At 46.0% G+C, this 18,871-nt stretch overlaps 1 protein-coding gene across 5 annotated transcripts in view; it reads left to right on the top strand.

Moving 5' to 3' along the window:
* The window catches only part of MIDEAS (mitotic deacetylase associated SANT domain protein), a 103,971-nt gene that overhangs the window by 21,610 nt on the left and 63,490 nt on the right, over positions 1 to 18,871 (top strand). For 4 of the 5 annotated variants that reach the window (XM_081134593.1, XM_081134595.1, XM_081134594.1 and 1 more), the window contains exons 3-4: positions 3,851 to 3,950; positions 15,670 to 16,645. The gene's annotated coding sequence lies outside the window, so the exon portion shown is untranslated. The remainder of the gene's footprint in view (positions 1 to 3,850; positions 3,951 to 15,669; positions 16,646 to 18,871) is intronic. The other variant, XM_081134590.1, reaches the window with a different exon arrangement.

Raw genomic sequence — 18,871 nt, 5'->3', positions numbered from 1 at the left:
AGCCTCACACTACTCCACTGGTGCAGACACTGTCTCTAAACCTCGCAAAGCCTCCTCCTTGAGTAAAGTCTGCCTAACTTAGAGCACATCCCCCCGTGGTGACAAACCTCCCCCTTTGAAGGAGGAGAGGAGTCTTTGGACCACCCAGACTCCTTCAGAACCCTGCCTGGGGAATGAGATGTATGATTAAACTTAAAGGAAAAAAAAATCTAGGACTTTGTTTTTCCCCTAAAAACCTCAGAAAAAACCCCAAAATATTTTAATGGCAATACATTGAGATAGTTTCATAACTCATAAGATGATGACGTGGAAGAACAGTGTTATTTAGATATTTTTTAAATGTCCTGTTACATTGTGGTCATATAAGGAGATCCTTTTAACTTAAGCCCACAGGGCTCACTTGGTAGCCTTTCCCTCCTTTCCTTTGTTCTAGAGGAGCAGGTAAAGGAGCAGATCTTTAAATTTTTTTTGCATCCTGATCAGGGATCGAACCCAAAACCTAGGTATGTGCCCTGACTGGAAATGAACTCACAACCTTTTGGTGTATGGGAGGTTGCTCCATAACTGAGCCGCCCCTTGCCAGGGCAAGGAGCAGGATCTTTATCTCCCCTTCTTTCTTTCTCTTAATCTTACTCTTGAATAAATAGAAGGTGCAGAGCTCAGACCTTTCAAAACAGCTAGTGCTTCCCAGAGCTAGATTCTAGATGGCCCTCATTATTCTTCCTGACTTGCCCAAGGATCTTCTTCCAAGGTCGTCATCTTATTGTGATGTGAGCCTCATCACAGCTGCCACAACACATCACAAGACAGGTACATGGCCCACACTCAGACGAAGCTGCAAGTGAAAACAGGAAGCAGGCTAGGATTTCCATTCCAGAGGAAAATGCCTCCGATGCCTTGCAGAATGACTCCGAGCTTCTGCCTCAGTGAGCTGACCTTCATTTCAAAGTCTAAACTATTTCGTTATGGTGTATGGAAATGGCAAAGGTTAAATTCAGTGTTGCATAAGGCAATCACATATCTAATAACCCCCTTTTGTTATGTCAGAATAAGACCATCTCTGCAAAGGGTGAAGAGGGATTCATTCATTCATTCATTCATTCATTCATTCATTCATTCACCAGATAGGTATGAAGTGACAGGCACTTTGACAGACAATGGGAAATCTAAAGCTAGAAACATAGTTTCTACCCTTGTAGGGCTCCTGGTAGAGAGAGAGGTATAAACCAAATGTGGTGTGATGTGGCTTGAATGTAATCAGGACTTCTTGAGCCACTCTGCTATATGTTGGAGACCTATCCCAGCATCCAAACCACCTGCTCCCAAGGCATTCCATGAGCAGGCAAAGGAGGGGGCATACACCACTCATCACCAACAAAGCTTGCAGTCGTCTCCTTTGCAAAGCATCTCTGCTTCTTTCCCAAACTGCCTGTCACCCCCTCCCACCCCAAAAGCAGGACATTAGCTTTTTCTCTCCTCCCCACCTTATCCTTCGACTTGTAACCTGGCTTATTAAAAACAACAACTTATCTCAAATGTCTCTCAAGATTGCGTCTAGGAAGCCTCGATTCAGTGTGTCTGGTCCTGCGGGACTGTAGCATGTAAGGCAGGACGCATGAGGCCAGAGAAGAAGCCTGGTGTCAGAGTAATGTGACCTTCCATCCTTCAGACTATTTTTCATAGAAGCTACACCTACCCTTAATTTTTTGATTACTTCTAAGATTGCAAGGCTTGGTAAATAAGAAGAGCGGACACCCAGCTAAATTTGAATTTCAGATAAACAATGAATAATTTTTAGTATAAGTATGTCTCATGGAATATTTGAACATATTTATACTAAACATTATTTATTATTTATTTGAAAGTCAACCCTAACTCCTTCATAGGAGGCACTGTGTCCATCCATTAGGAGGTGCCGGCTCTCTCACCATCTCTCTTTTTGCGATGTTAGTGGCTGGTGATGGCAATCATGGCCTAGATTGATTATTTCCCTAGAGGTTGTAAAATTATGATGTTCTAATTCTACTTTCTTCCCCTTCATTTCTTAGCTGGAATATGTCTATAAAGAGAAACTGTCCCTCATCACCTGTTTGGTTTGCCTGGTCATTTTCATATAAGAAAAGCAGGATACAGGCTTAATTCTTTTTATTTATGAGTTTTCAGAAAAATTGGTTCCCTAGCATCCTCCTAAGGTGACCAATGTTCCTTCCCTTAAAAGTATCATTATGAACTTGGGGAGTTTGACACGTATACCTTTTGATCCATTGCTATCAATGTTCTTTTAGATGCTCAGATTGCCCTATCTTTGGCCAGTGGGAGCCTCTGGCACTTGGCTTCTGAGACCTTTTGATGCCACTCCAGTAGCCTTTGTTCCTTTGCTTTCTAGTGTAACAAGTGTCCCAGGTTCATCTTACACATTTCCAGCCCAGACTTGGAACAAGACATTTCTCTTAGCAACCCCTTTAGTGGGAAATGATATTTAGAGACCAAACATTTCTGACCTCACTATTTAAAACTGTAACAAACCTCTGGGGCAAACGCACATTTATATGCTCCCTGAGATCCCCTTACCCTGATCTAATGATGCGGGACTGAGAAGCAACTGGAGGAGACTACTGGCATAATCCAGGCAAGGTATAAGAAGGGCCTGAAGTAGGACAGGGAAATGGAACTGACTGGACTTATGAAGCAGATTGACCTAGAGAGCTCCCAATTCCAGACCAAGAGGTAAATGCCAGGGTGCATAATTTCTCAAGATCCAAACCTACCTGCTAAACAGCCTTTCTCCTTCTCGCCCTCACCCCAGATAAACACACATACCAAAACATCACACCCTTTCCAAAAGATAGGAAGCAGGATGCACACTGGGATCCTGGACAAATGCCCAACTGCCCCAGGGTGGCCTGATCGGGGTGCAAAGCCTAGACAGCACACAGGGTTTCCTTGTTCCCCCCACTGGGTTTAAGTGAATTTTTAAAACGCTCTTCCCTGGCTACCCGAGGATTAGCCATGTGTTTCAGCAAGTGATTGAAAATCATTACTCGTCTCTTTTGGTTGAACCTCAAACGTTTGAAATGTACACAGCTTGGCAGGCTGGCCAGGGCAGCTGAGCTTGAAGAGGACATGTCCCAGCCATCTGTTGCCCTGCTTCATACCAGCCTTCTACCCTTCCCGCTGCTGAGGAGCGCAGGGCTTGACAGGCAAATGCAGGACAAAGACAACTGCAGCCCTGGCTTCAAACAGTTGCTCACCCTGTGTCTTGGAGGTGGGGGGAAGGGAAGTTATTGCATTGTTTTTATGTGCTTTGCCTTGAGATATGTTTTTTCTTCACCTTAGAGATCCAGCGAGTTTTAGGGACAGAGACAAATTCCCTGTGATTTCTCCTCCATCAGAGCAGCTCACACTGTGCTCAGCTACTCTGTGGTGATTCAGGCAACGTGAAGATTAGAATTTCATTTAAAAATATTTAAGTATTTTAAAAACTGCTATTAATAAGTACTGTAAGTGTACGAATGCATTTAATAAACACGTTTAGCCCATCAAGTGGTTTAAATTGCATCACCATGGGGAGGGCAGTCAATTTTATTATCCTTTTTTATTAATTTCCTTTTTAAAAAAAGGTGTTTCTTATTGATTTCAGAAAGAGGAAAGGAGAGATAGAAACATCAATGATGAGAGAGTTATTGATTGGCTGCCTCCTGCACACCCCTTACTGGAGATGGAGCCCACAACCCGTATGGTATATTTGTCACAATTGATGGATCCATATTGAGACATTATTATCAATTAAAGTCCACAGTTTATTCAGATGTCTTTAGTTTTCACCTAATGGCCTCTTTTTCTGTTCCAGGGTCCCATCTAGGGAACCGCATTACATTAAGGTGTCAGGTCTTCTTGAGCTTCTCTTGGCTGTGACAGTTTCCCAGACTTTCCTTGTTCCTGATGACCTTGTGAGTACTGGTTGAGTATTTTCCTCTGCTTGCAATCCCTCTATAGGGATTTATGTATTTTTCTCCTGAGTAGACTGGAGTTATGGGTTTAAAGGAGGGTGATCACAGAGGTAAAGTGCCATTTTCATCTCATCATATCAACAGTCTATACTACATCATGATTTATGACTGTTGATGTTCATCTTGATCACCTGCCTGAAGTACCATTTGTCAGATTTTCTCACTGTAAAGTTTTCCTTTCCTTTCCTTTCCTTTCCTTTCCTTTCCTTTCCTTTCCTTTCCTTTCCTTTCCTTTCCTTTCCTTTCCTTTCCTTTCCTTTCCTTTCCTTTCCTTTCCTTTCCTTTCCTTTCCTTTCGTTACTCTTCACCTGAGGATATTTTTTCCATTGATTTTTAGAGAGAGTGGAAGGGAGGGAGGGAGGAGGAGATACACACACACACACACACACACACACAGAAGCTTAGATGTGAGAGAGACACATAGATTGGTTGCTTCTCACATGGGCCCCAACTGGGGCCAGGGATCCAACCTGCAACCCAGTCAAGTGCTCTTGACCGGCAATCGAACTCCAGACCCTTCAGTGTGTGGGCCGACGCTCTAACCACCAAGCCACACAGGCCAGAGCTGTAAAGTTTTCTTTTTAAAAGAAATTATGTAAGTGTGGGCTTATAGATATTTATTTTATACCTCGGGTTATAATCTAATACTACTTTCTTTTAGTCTTCAAATTGTTCCAGCTTTGGCCACTGGGAGCTTTCCATTGACTCCTGTGCTCCTGTACTCTTGTGACTCCTGTGACGTACCCCATCAATGTGGGGGTTTTTGTAAACTCGGTTTTGTGAGGACTTTGGCACATGCGCCATCTGGCGTCTCTGAGATCAGGCTGGCACCTATAGTGGGTGCGCCTGCAAGAATCCGCGCTGCGCCAGCCTGGGCACGTCTGCTCATAAAGAGCAGAGCAACGAAGAGCTGAGGCCTTCCTGTGCTGGGGTCCGTCTGGCTCCACAAACGCCAGGCTTGTAACAGAGAATCTGGAGTGATAGCATTGTCTTGTTTGTTTAGTACTTGCTGTAAGTTTTAGTTATTTATTGCCTGACTTTTATGTTTATAAGGGGGATAAAGAGTGATTGTTGGATATTTAGATAATTACTCACTCAACTCTGAAACAAAAATTTCCACTACTTTTCTTTCTAGCTTTTAGATTGGTTTAATTGAAGACTATTCTAATCTCAAAAGACAAATTGTGAAAAAAAGGCTGTTGGTAGGAGTCAAGAGCACTAGCCCTGGTACACAACTTCCTTGATTTAAATCCTTGACCTTGGCCAAATTACTCCACTCCTCTGTACCTCAGTTTCTTCCCCTATGAGAGGGGAATGCTGCCCAGCCAGGCGTGGCTCAGCGGTTGAGCATCGACCTAGGATCTAGGAGATGGTGGTTCGATTCCCGGTCAGGGCACATGCCCGGATTGCGGACTCCATCCCCAGTCAGGAGCGTGCAGGAGGCAGCCGATCAATGATGACTCTCTCATCATTGATGTTTCAACTCTCTCTCTCCCTCTCCCTTCCTCTCTCTGAAATCACTAAAGATATATTTTTTTAAAAAAGGAGGGAGAATGCTAATGGTAGACTCACCTCAAAGGTTTGCTAAGTGAGTAAAATACACAAAATGATTAGAATAGGGCCTGACATATAGTGGGTGCTGTGTAATGGTGTCTATCATTATTATTTATAACCATCTGCTATGGTATGAATGTTTGTATCTCCCCCCAAATTATTATGTTGAAATCCTAATCCCCAAGGTGATTGGGCCATAAGGGTAGAGCCCTGATGATTGGGATTAGTGCCCTTATAAAAGAGGACCCGCAGATTTCCCTAGTTTCTTCCCTCCTGTGAAGATGTAATGAGAAGTCTGTGACTTCTAAGAGGACCCTCATCAGACCGTGATCTTGGACTTCCAGTCTCCAGAACTGTGAGAAATGAGTTTCTGTTGTTTATAAGCTACCCAGTCTATGGTGTTTTGTTATAGCAGCCTGAACCAACTAAGACACCATTCATCTGTATGACCAGAATTTTCTCAGAACTGTGTGACCAAAGCAAAATACAAAAATAAGCTGTATGCTGAGACTGACATAAAGCTGTAAATTGGTCAGGGCTCCAATTTAAAAATGTAACGGAAACCGACTCTGGATGAGTTAAGCATAAGAGGAATTTACAGAAAGGATGCTGGGTAGCCCACAGAATCTCTAGGAAGGCCAGAGAGCCAGGCTCAGGGCAGGAATGACAACAAAGGATGCTGGACAGCAGCCAAGAGCATGGCCAGAAGTATGGCACAGAAGCTATCTAGAGAGTCCTGCCCTGGCCTCAGAACCCTGGGAAGCTTGTGCCACAACCAGGGCTGGGGCCTGAATGATGACCCTGCTGCTGCTGCTGATACCCTGGAATCTGGACATGGTGACCACAGCTGCTGCTGCCACTGGCACAAGAAAAGGTTCTTTGTGGTTGTCCCTGTGTGGTCCCTAATTCAGAGTCCAAGGAGGTGCACCTGATTGGTGGAACCCAGATCACATGTCTAAGCTCAGTAGATGAGGGGAGCTGGGAAGCAAGTGTCTGGCCTTTTCAGCCTCTATAGTGGAAGCTGAGCAATGGGCTCTAATTTCCACTAAGACTCATAGGATGGAGTCTTCCACACACCTGGGAAGGGATTCTGAGGCTGGGCAGCCAAAATATGACAGATGTTATCCATCACCCCTACTTTCAAATTTTGTTCCATCATTGATGGACTTCATAATAAGCAAAAGTTTGAAAAACACTGGCCCATTGCTCTGGTGTCCCTTATATTTTTCAAGTCATAGGGATAGGTGAATAATTTCTATGAGTTCTAAGGAAGACGAAAGCTCTACTGGTTGGATTTGGGCTGGACTTTCCATGGAGGCTGTGACTCCTGGCCTTAAAGGATGTTGCATTCCAAATTTTTATAAATGACAGTAGATGTTCCTGTAATTCATAAAATGAAAATTCCTTTATTTTTTGTCAGTTTTAGAGAGAGAGAAGAATATCAATTTGTTGTTCCATTTATTTATGCATTTACTGGTTGCTTCTTGTGTGTGCCCTGAACTGGGGATCAAACCTGCGACCTTGGCATATGGGGATGACTCTCTAACCAACTGCGCTACCCAGCCAGGGCTGCAAATTCCTTGGAAAGATACAAAAGTGATTGTTGTTTTTACCATTCTGCATTTTTTTGGATCAACAGATACTAAAATTACTATTGCCATCCTGTGGAGTCTTTGAAATTTTTTGCTGTGAGAAAGAAGTCTTCATATTCGAATGTCGGAAACCCTGAGCATTGCCTAAATGAAGAAATGGAGTCCCAGGAGGTCAAATGACATGTGCAAGGTCGCACAGCTGGTTTGGTGGCAGGCTCTGGGCCTGGTGCCCCAGTCCTCGGTGTTCCCCCTTGTTGTGCAGGCCTGGCCATCCAGCCCCACAGCCATGGCCTTCCTGAGGCAGGTCTTGACAGGAATCCCGAAGCTGCTTTTGAATACTGGCCTGTGGCCACTGCTGCTGCTTTATTTGTTCCTACCTTCTGGTGTGGGAAATCCCAAGTGGCTTTCTCTCTGCCTCAGGCTCCTCCTTGGAGAGAAGAAGAAAACAAATAGAGCAAGCAGACAGTAGCCCCCACATTGGTGCTGGGCTTCACTGGCTGGCCCGGGCCCTCCTCTGGCTCCTCTTAGTGTGGCTAACCTCCTGCCTTAACCTTTCACTTGCTCCACATCCTAATAAACAGATTCCCTGGCCCTGCACTCACACCCTGGCTCCCAGCCATGAGGCTAGGTCAGATCCTACTGCCCGCTGAGTGCACTCTTAACAATGGAACAGCCTGTCTCCTTGCCTGGCCAGCCAGATCTGGACCCAGCCACCCCTGAGGAAGCTTCTGGAAGCAGGGTTCATACTCTACCCGCCCTGGGATCCTCAGCACCCAACATGGCCCAGCAAACCCTGGTTGAAGAGATGAATGACCTGCTCTGTTTGGCTGCTGCCCACACCTAGTCGAGACATAGTGGAGAAAAGGAAAGTGGAGGTGTTGAGAGGACAAACTATGTGAAAGATACTTTTTGTCTACACCACCTGGGGGTATTTCTGTCTTGTATTGACACTAGTTATTTAGATCTGAAACCACGATGCCATAGACAAGATCTGGGCTGTGGCCGGCCCAGGCCAGAGCAGGGAAAACTGTCCTTGGGAGTGCCAAGAGAACTTCAGGCAAAGTCAACTTAGCTAAACCAGGGAGAAAGACATTCATTCATTCATTCATTCATTCATTCATTCATTCATTCATTCAATATGTATTGAGTACCATGTGTGTCTGGTTTTATGCTAGGCAGCCAAAGATTCAATGGTAAATGAGAAACACTCTCTGCCCTCAAGACGTTTATTTTTATTTTTTTGTTAATTCTCACCAGTGGATATTTTTTCCATTGATTTTTAGAGAGAGTAGGAGGGATGGAGGGGGAGAGAGAGAAACATTGATGTGAGAGAGACACATCGGTTGGTTGCCTCCCACACTCACCCCGACCAGGGTTGGGAATTGAATCTGCAGCCCCGGTTCGTGCCCTTGACCGGGAATCAAACAGGCGACCCTTTGGTTGCATGGGCTGATGCTCTAAACCACCGAGCTACACCAGCCAGGGCAGCCCTCAAGATGTTTAGAGTGAAGAAGATAAAGCAGGGAACTGATATCTACAGTGGATTATGATGCACGCTGAAATAATAATAGCTAATATTTATTGAGTGTTCACTATATGCCAGATTCCACACTAAGCTATTGACTATGCATTGTTGCAGGTAATCCTCACAGGAACCCTATTATTGGGTATTACTATTATTTCCATCTTACAGATGAGAGAATAGAGGCATGGAGAGGTTAAGTGACTTGCTCAAGGTAACACAGCTGGTGTGAGTGGCATGCCTAGAATTTAAATCCAGATAGTTTGACTCTAGGGTCAAAGCTTCTAGCTCCTCCGCTATAGCTCTGCCTCATCACAATAGAGAAAAGCACAGGATACTATTGTAGCACATAATAGTAAACCTAATGTGAGAGGGCATGGAAGGCTTCTTTGAGGAGGTGACACATAAACAGAGTCCATAAGGAGAATAGGGAGGAAAAGGCATTCCAGATTGAGGGAACAACATGTACAGAGAGCAGAAGCAAGAAGCCATTAATTACTATTTCATGAACACGGACTGCTTGCCAAGGACATCTAGAAGCATTCAGAGACTGTAACTAGTGTCAACATAACTGGCTCGTAATGAATGGAGAGAAGACTGGAGAAGAGGCTGAAGGTTTCAGTAGGCACCAGTTCACAAAGGTCTTTAAAAGCCAGGCCAAGGGGTCATGACTTTATCCAAAGCACAGTGGACAGACGCTGAAGGATCATCAGGAGAGTTTCACAATCAGGTTGCACTTCAGAAAGCTCAGTTTTTAATTATACTTCGAAGAAGAAATTGAGTCAAGCAAGACTGGAGGCCATCAGGGTTGTCCAGTCAGGAGATGTTGGTGACCTGCAGAGGAGCTTGGCTGTGGCTCGAGGGAAAATTAGCATAGATATGATTTTATTGTTGTAAAGGAGGTCATCCTAAAATCAGAAGATTGGTAGAGACCCAGACACCTAAGTGAGCCTCAGAGGGTCAAGGGTCACCACTGGTCCAATGTCAGGCAAAAGGCCAAAGGCTGATCAGGTAAGTGGATGGTAGAAGAAAAATCCAGCAGAAGCTTGTTGGGGACTTGGCAATGGGAATAAGAGGCCAGCGAAAGGACTTTAGCCCCTAGATGGCTGGATGAGGAAAGAGAATTTTCCACTAGACAAGGAGAGACGGGGACTCAGTGGGAAACCAGCATCAGGAACCAGGGCCCCGCAGGCTGTCCTGGACTAGCAGCAAGACTGAGGCTGCTCATCTGCAAGACGGAGATGCAGAGTTCCTTCTGCACCCCCTTTCCTTACCTATAGCCAAACGGGTCCTATTTAATCAGGCCTGGCTTCAAGACTGGAGAGAGGGGGCAGTGTCTTGAAGGGAAAAGAACAGAGCTTTGACCTCAGACAGATTGAAGTTTGAACCTCATCTGGAGTCATTTACTAGTTCTGTGACCCCAGGCAAGTTACTTAATCTCTCTGAGCCTTAGCTCACTCATCTATAACATGAGGATAACAATATCTACACCAGGGTTGTTGTGAGGATGTGGGAGTTGACATGTAAAAGGCCAGGGCTGGCACCAGAGTGGGTGCTCAGTCAAGCCATCAACTGTTACTTCCCCTTTATCAGAAGCCATCTATGGCCCTAGCTGGTTTGGCTCAGTGGTTAGAGCGTCGGCTTGCAGACTGAAGGGTCCTGGGTTTGATTCCGGCCAAGGGCATGTACCTCAGTTGCAGGCTTGATCCCTGGCCCCAGTGGTCGGGGCAAGTGCTGGAGGCAGCCAATCGATGTGTGTCTCACATCAATGTTTCCCACTCTCTTTCTCCCTTCCACTCTCTCTGAAAAAGCAATGGAAAAAATATCCTCGGGTGGGGATTTTTTTTTTTTAAAAAAAGAAGTAATCTATGTGCTGGGTCCTGGGCCAAGGGCTTTGGTGCTATGTTATCTTCCTCTTAACAAATCAAGGGCGATATTATGATTCCCATTTGTGGACTAGGAAACAGGCTCAGAAAGATTAAGAAATTTGTCCAGAATCACATTGCCAGCAAATGTGTTTTTCTCTGAAGTCCACCAAGTGTTATCCTGAGCTTTGGTCTGCGTTCTTTGTACAACTTTTTCTGTATCAACTGACCACCTATACTATCTTTGCTTAATATTTCATTTAAATTAGTCCCCGTTTTCACTTTAATTAATTTGCTTATAAAAAGAGCTTTATTCAACAAAGGGGGAAAGGGGACATCTATAATACTTTCAACAATAAAGATAAAAAAATAAAATAAAATAAAATAAAAAGAGCTTTATTGACATCTTAATTCACATACCATCCAATTCACCCATATAAAGCTTACTATTCAATGTTGCTTAGTATAGTCACAGAGTTGTGCAACCATTCCCACAATAAATTTTAGAACGCTTTTATAATAAATTTACTTTTAAAGGAAACTTTGTATTGTTCCCATAAATGGAAAACTTATATTATTTACCATAAATGGAAGTCAAAATAAAAATAAATAAAGCAAGGACTAGGCAATGTTATTACATGCCCTCTAGCTAGCACAGCCTGTGATGTATCTGGGTTTGAGAATTTTCCTTGCCAAAAAGGGAGATTAGCAGGTGTTAAAGAGCTGTTAAGACACACTAGCAGTAAACTGAGATCCTCTTTTTAGCATAATCAGAAAAATAGAAAGAGAATTAAAAAGAAACTTACTTTTTTATGGTGTAATTTGATGCCACATCCTTGAACTACCTAGAATCATCCTATGCGTACAACCCACACTTGCCTCCTTAAGGTAAGGAAAGTGACTTATCCAATGTCATACGGTGAAGTAATGGTAGATTGGGTCTGGAATTCAGGCTTCTAAACTTCTAATGCTGTGTTCTTTGCACTATATACCACAGTCCTCTTTGCAATCATTAATTTAAATTAGAGTGCCTAACGTGTGCTAGACTTCCCTGTCGAAAATTCATAAAGCATATATTTTATAGCTAGAAGGAAACTCAGAAATAATCTAACCCAATTCATTTCATTTTGCATGTGAGAAAACCAATGAATTTCTTCACCTAAGCATGTTTAGAATTGCCTGTCAGTCAGTCGACTAGAACATATAACCAACGATACAGCTACAAACAGCCCAGAATTAAAATGATCCTCATCTGGTCTTGGGTTTAAACCAAGCTTCCTGATATCTCAGTTTTGACCTAACTTCAGTCTTCCTCTTTGATTTAATCCTTTGGTCTATCCCAACCTCTGATGAGTAGTTTCCTCTTGACCCAAACTACCAAGATGTGTTTAAGAATCACAGACATGAGGAAATTAGTTGGTGGGGTGAAGAGGTAAGTTATATGAGAAAGATATGTGAGGTTGTCAAGAACTGTGAATGCTCTGAGATTTTACGTTCCTTGCAGACTAACAAGTTAGCCTGCCATGGTTTTATGGATGCTGGCAGAACACACCAGACTTCTAGGTCAGAAACAGAGGACTTCGTTATTCACAGCAATAGCAGTAGCAAGAGTATTGACATTGTCTTATGCTGGTTCCCTGAGCCCCAATTCCTCAAGACAATGCAAAGAGGGCCAGGTGACACCTGAATACACAGTGAGACACCTCACAAGAGAGGAATCCAAAGCTTAGGGAACCAGATCTTAAATGACAGACAGCAAGCATGCCTGTACTTTGCTCTGAGAAAGACACTATCTTATAAAGACAGCCAGGAACAAAGGGCAGTCGGTGACTGCTCACCAGGCATGCAGAATTGTCTCCCAACAACAGTTAAATTACATATATGACTAGTGAGCTCACAGTCCTCCAGCTACACCAAAAGACAAAGGATGGGGAAGTGGAAGCACAGACTGACTAGTCCCGTCCTTTGGACATTAATTCTTATTGGTTTCAATTATGAAAAGAACATGTGGAGGCTTGCTTGTGGATTTTGACATGTGTCTCACTTTTGATACAATTCACTGCTTTGACAGGGTTTAGACAATGTAAATTATTTCTTTGCACAGCTGATAGAAAACTCTAGAAGCTCTATAACTCCACAGAAAGGAGAAAAATATAGCCTTCCAAGTGCTATCTGTTTCCTGGAGATAGTGCATGCTGGGAGAACCCATGCTGGCCAAACTGCAATCATGTCTGGGATGCACACCCATGTCTTGCATCCTGCCCATCAATACCTGTAATAAATGTGGCAAGGTTTGCCAGTCACCAATCAATAAGATTCCTGGCTTGTTTTAGTCTCTCATTTCAAACCAGGACTAGATGGTAAAGTCAGGCTTTACTTGTTAAGTGGGCTCCATCTCTGAGGCAGCCAGTTGGTATCTATAAACAAGATCCAGAATTCAGGCCTCTAGTTGCCAGGTCTCAAGGCTGTTGGTTTCGTTCCTCTGCCTGGAGGAGTATGAATTCCTAGGCTAAAGGAAGGCCAGTGCAGCTCAGGACAAGACCTTATGGATATTGCCAGAGCCACACCAGGATCTGGGATATGGTCCACAGAGGGATTCCGTGGCATTCTATATAGGTCCTCTTTGCAACCACATCAGATGGAAGTTAATCAGTGGGCTGGACAGAGGCAGAGAGAGCCTGGCAGGTGAGTCAGTGACCACGCCCTCCAACTACGGGCAAAGGGCAAAAATTATGTCAGGAAACCAGGCAAAATTCAACACTTCAGGGCAAAGGCCATTTAAGTGGAATAGCCTGAGAGAGTAATTCTAAAAGTGGTGGGAGGCCACAGATCTCCAGCTGCTCTAAGTACAAATATAATATAAATATAATTTAGAGCTGGCGATCCTAAGTGATCCTTCCATCTTATTACCTTCTGGAGAACTCTGTTTGGAATTAGGAAATAGAAGGAGATAGACAAAGGGATCCACGGGGCCTTTTTCCTTGCCCAAGCAATGAACAAACTACAGCTTTTATACACAGTTCCTTGGAACTACAGTGAAGAATTTTAGTTCAGGAAGATTCCCCAAAGAACTATAGCTGCTTATGGACTCTATACTGCCAGAGTGTATGGTCCCTTGTTGTAATCCCAGACAGCACCACAATCGGAAGAGGACTTCCTTCTTCCGGTAAGAAGTCATGAGACCTAAAGTCATCTCAAGAATGTCTAGCAATCTCTTGGACTGTGATCTCAGTGACACCTCCCACATTAATGCTAAGACTGCCCTACCTGGTATGGTTCAGCTGGGTGGAGCATCAAAAGGTGGTGGGTTTGACTCCCCATCAGGGCACATACCCAGGTTTTGGGTTTGATCCCCAGCCAGGGCCGATCTCTAAAAAAAAAAAAAAAAAAAAAAGCAATGAAAAAATATTTCAAAAAGTGGAGACTCTTTTTTAAAAAATGCTAGGACTCGTGTCCCATGACCAATATTTATTACTGATTGTGACAAAACTTCCTCCCTACTGTGCAGTGAGCTTAACCTTTGAACTGTGCACACCATTAAATGTTCACCTGTCTCAAACGGGAAAAAGCAACCTGTGCGGGGTGATTGAACTCTAGCATTGCTGGCAGCCTGGATCCCAGGAATGCTGTGCAGACTCTTGGGTTTGTATGTTTCTGTTTATTGTGAAAAGAAAGATTGATTTACAAACTCTGGGTGGTTGGACAGCCTTGCTGGAGAACAGTGCTCACCAAAAAGCACAGAATTTCCACAGCAGATTTTGAGAGTTGACTTTGGTTTACTTTTGTTAACCCTTTCTACACTTGACCTCTACATAGTGGCAGACTAGTACCAACAGTTACCAAGTCTGAGAGTAAGATCCAAGAAATGGTTTGTGAATTGGATGGAGTTCGTTCCTAAACCAGGTGACTGTACACAGATTGAACTTTCAAGGTACTGTTTTAGAGTTTCTAGAGGCCTGTCACTCTGGGAACCTCCTGGTGAGCTGGCATCCTGGGACTTTGCCTGGCCCACCCAGCCAGACTTCCTGCTCAGCTGTAATCTGAAAACTGGGGCTTCTCATACTCCATGTAACACATGTATCTAATACACGATGTTTGGAAAATGCCACTACATTAGTTTTCTATGGCTACTGTAACAAATTACCACAAAATCGGTAGCTGAAAAAAACAGATTTTTATTTTACAGGCTAAAATCAAGGTGTTGGTAGGGTTGGATTTCTTTCTGGAGCCTCATTGACTCCTCCACACAGGCCAGCTGGGAAAATAGTCATTAAGCTCGTCTTTACATTTACTTACCTCTGTTCAAATGTAATTCAGGAGGGGACTGCAGTAGACAGAATAACAGTCCTCCCCAAAAATGTCCCCATCCTAATCCCCAGAACCTGTGAATATATTAGGTTACATGACAAAGGGGAATTAAGGTTAAGATAGACTTAAGGTTGCTAATGAGCTGATCTGAAAATAAAGAGATTATCCTGGATTTTCAGGGTGGACCAGTGTAATCACAAAGATCCTTAACAGTGGAAGAGGGAGGCCAGGAGAGGTATCAGTCAGGGGGAGACGTGACTATGAAATAAAGATCAGAGACATGGAAGACTTTGAACATGGAGAAAAGGGGTCATGGTCCAAGAAATGTGGGTGGCTTCTGGAAGCTGGAAAAGGCAAGGAAACAGATTTTCATGTTGCTAGGAGAGCTCTGATCCTCATACTCCCCAGTCTTTGAGTGAGTCTGCGTTTGTGGCTTCCCATTAGGTATTAACGCAGACTTGCAGATCATTTCCCAGATGTCACTTTCTATCAGTTTCACATCCACCTTTCTGGACAAAGACTTCACTCAACTGTACAGTTCCCTGTGCTTTAGGAAAAAGGTGAAGCTTTGGAATGGGAGGTTCTGTGATCTGACCAATGTGCTAGCAGAAGCAATATTTGGGGGGAAAAGGAAAATCATGGAGCCCTAAATGATGCTTTTGAACCACCTTTAAAAAGGCCCGTTTTCCACAACACGCTACAATGAAGCTAATGTTTCTGTTATGAAAGCCCTCCACTGCAGTTTCAAATGTCTGCTTTTTTTTTTTTTTTTAAAGCCACAGCAAAGGCTTTAAAAAAAAAGCCTGTTTTCTCTCCAGCTTTACCGGATCAGGAATTCTTCCCTAAAGACTGCTGTTTAACTACATTGTTGCTATTTATCAGAAACCAAAAAGGTGGCTTTTTGTCGTAGTTTTTAATAGGGACGAGCAACTTTATTTTGGGCAACAATAACATTCAGAATGCTTCTTGCCTGAAGCTCCTCTTCTCAGAACTCCACCCTACCCTCTAAGTCACTTTTGGTTGGTGATGAAACACGGAATGCATCAGGCCCCAAAGAGATCTTCTGTGTTGAGTGTAAAGGAAGAGGTGGAAATCCGCAGGGGAGGATTAGAACAGAAACTATTTTGCAGCCCCAACTTGGTCGCTGAATCCCCCTGAAGTGTCGTAAATGGCAACCGTCCTGCACACTTAACACCAGTGGAAATGACGACGGACAGGCGTGCAGACCTTTTGAGGAAATGTGGGGAGGAGACCCGTGTTTTTTAAGGCCCTGCTTAGGCATTATTTGGCAGAAAGAGCACTCTGCTTTCTGACATGACCTTCTAGCTCAACACCGAACTGAAAACTTTCCCTCCTCCCTCCCCCACTGCTTTGTTTGTGGGTTGGGTGTGTTTCTCCTGGAACCCCAGCTCTCTGGGGGCCCCTGAACCCCAGCACCACCTTCCAGCCCCAGCCCGAGGACAGGCTCGACTGCACTTAAGCGCAGAAACCACCCAGCTGGCACAAGCCTTCCGCAGAGGGGTCCAGGCTTGGCGGACGGCCGCCCGCTCCTCCCTGCAGCCGAGGCGCGGAGCCCGGGAGACAGCGCCGGAGGCCCCGAGCGCGCCGGCGGGCGGGTGGCTGCAGGGCCCCGCGCGCCACCGCGCGAGCTGCTGGGTCAAAGCCTGGGCCGCGCCGCCCGCTCCGCGAGGAAGTGACGACTGCGCCGTCCCGAGAGCAACAAAGTTTGAGTCTGCGGGCCGCGCTCGTCCGCGCCCAGCGCCCCTCCGAGCCGCCCCGGGAGCCAGCGCGCAGGTGAGCCGCGGACTTGGCGCCCCCTCCGTCGCGGGGGCGCCGCGGTGGAGCTCGGAAGCCGTCCGGGCGGGTGCTTGGCCGCGCTGGCGGGGACGTGGGGGGCCGGGTTGGGCCCGCCGCGCTGGGCGCTGGGGTGCGGCGGGCGCTGCTGGGAGGGAGCTCGGCGGGCGCTGCAGGGAGGGAGCTCGGCGGTCGGGGCCGCGGCCCGGGCTGCGCCCCCGTGGTCGCCGGTTCGCCCCGGGACTTCAAACAGCCCTGGCTGTAGGCGGGCCGCTCCAGGTGCTGCCGATCAGAGAGGAGGGGTGCAGGAAAGGGGCTTACGGCGGCCTGCGTCCGAGGCGGGGCGCCACAGTCTCCCCACAACCCCTCCCGGTGCTTCCCGGGGGAAGCGTGCTGTTCCTCTTCGCGGCCCTTGGTGAGGTCGCAGGTAGGAAGTTAAAGGAACTTTCCCCCCACTTTTCTTTGCTCTTCCCTCCAATGACGTAGATCAGAGCAACCTAGAAGCTTGGGAAAACAACCCTCAGCATTTTCAAAAAGCAAAGACAGAATCGCCCCAGAGTCCCCTTCAAACAGATCCCACCCTTTCTCCTCCCACACCAGGTCCCGAACCTGACAGTAATCACTAAGGCCTAACACTTTGCAATTTAGCCGTAAAAACTGTCAGCACGCCCACGTACATATGTGAGTGGTTTCTATATAAAACTCGAAACCCGCTTCCAATGGACTCTGTGGCATGTCGCTCTTTTCTGTTTTCTGAAACTGCTGGGGCTGCAGGAATGTGCTGGGGAACTTTGATGGTGGTTCCCGCCGCTCTCGGTAGCCTAGTGGCGCAGGGTTTTTTCAAGAACAGCTGAGAAGTTTATGACATCCCTGCAAAGTATCCCGGGGCTGGTGGGCCAGGCGGGTGGCGCCCGGGCTCCGGGGCTGGGAGACTGCAACTGTAGCAGCAGCGGCCTGGCAGCGGCGGGGACGCGTTGTGTGTGCAGGAATGTACGTCCGTGCGGTGGAGATTCCACACGGGATGGCCAGAGGTTGAATGGTGCAGTTCCTAGCAGCAGCTTCCTGCCGGCCTGTAATTACTGCACGAATGCACAGTCAGGCATTGTTGGCGTGTATGTTTATACACAGGCTATTGTGCAAGACCTCAGAGGCAGGGAACAAAACGCAGATTTGCATTGCAAATATCCAGGACAGATCTGGGCCTGAGTTGCAGTCGCTAAGTTCTTTTTGGTCTTTAAGCTTAGCTAGGTGATTTATTTTCTTGCCTCTCCCTTAACCTCGGGCAACTTGCCAACCGCTCCAGAAATGAAGTGTACCCAGGAGGGCAGGATCCTTCCACTCCCACCACCTTAGGCAGCCTGAAAACTATCCCAGGAGCTGTACCCTTATTTGTGTCTGTAGAAAATGTGGGATGACGTCAGCAGGAAAAGGAGATGGGAGATGGCTATCAGCCTCCCTAGACGGGAAAGCAGTTTGAATTAGCAGAATTGCATGGTGGCTTGATTGGGGCCTGGTTACAAAGAGGACACGTCAGACATGTGTGACTGACCTGGCTGGTGAGCTAGACTTTGAGCCTTGTAGTATCAGCTGCAGAAACTTAGTAGGTGGATCCTAATTCCTTTATTGTGTTCCATGCAAAGGGAAAAGTGCTAGGGCTTTGAGACTATGTGTCTGTGACAGTGTCTGGGGTGGGGGTGGGGAAGTCAGAGCAGTGACTCATGTATTTTTCTGGAGGACCCCTAGACCCACTGCCTGAGCAAGGCCTACTGCACAGGCCAGAGTGGGGGTCCTCACACCCACTGAGCTGCCTGCTGCAGGAAGGGAACCAAGCCTGCCAGTGTGGAAAGAAGGCAGCAGGTCCTCCTTGAGGGCCTCAGAGGTGGCTAACTGTAATAGACAATTAAAATAGTCAAAAAACATGTACAGGTTGCATGCGGAGCCATTCACATCCCAAATCGCAACCCACTATCTTCCTGCCCTAGGTGGAAGACTCTCACAGGGCAGTACCCAGCCCTGCTGAGGGTACTGTGTGGTTTGGTGGCATCACCCACTGCAGTGCTTGAGCAGCCCCTCTGCTCAGAGTAGCAGGTACCGATGGCCCTGGCACCCTGGAGCTCCCCTCTGCCTGGTTTTCCCCCCAACCAAGTAACTGAGTTTCACCTGGAAGGAAAATGCTTTTTTGCAGCCTTGTGCTACCTGTGTGTCATGAGCACAGTGACCTTTCGT

The sequence above is a fragment of the Miniopterus schreibersii genome (assembly GCF_964146895.1).
Source record: "Miniopterus schreibersii genome assembly, chromosome: 1".
NCBI classification, from domain to species: Eukaryota; Metazoa; Chordata; class Mammalia; order Chiroptera; family Miniopteridae; genus Miniopterus; species Miniopterus schreibersii.
This window is presented reverse-complemented; position numbering and strand designations above follow the sequence as displayed.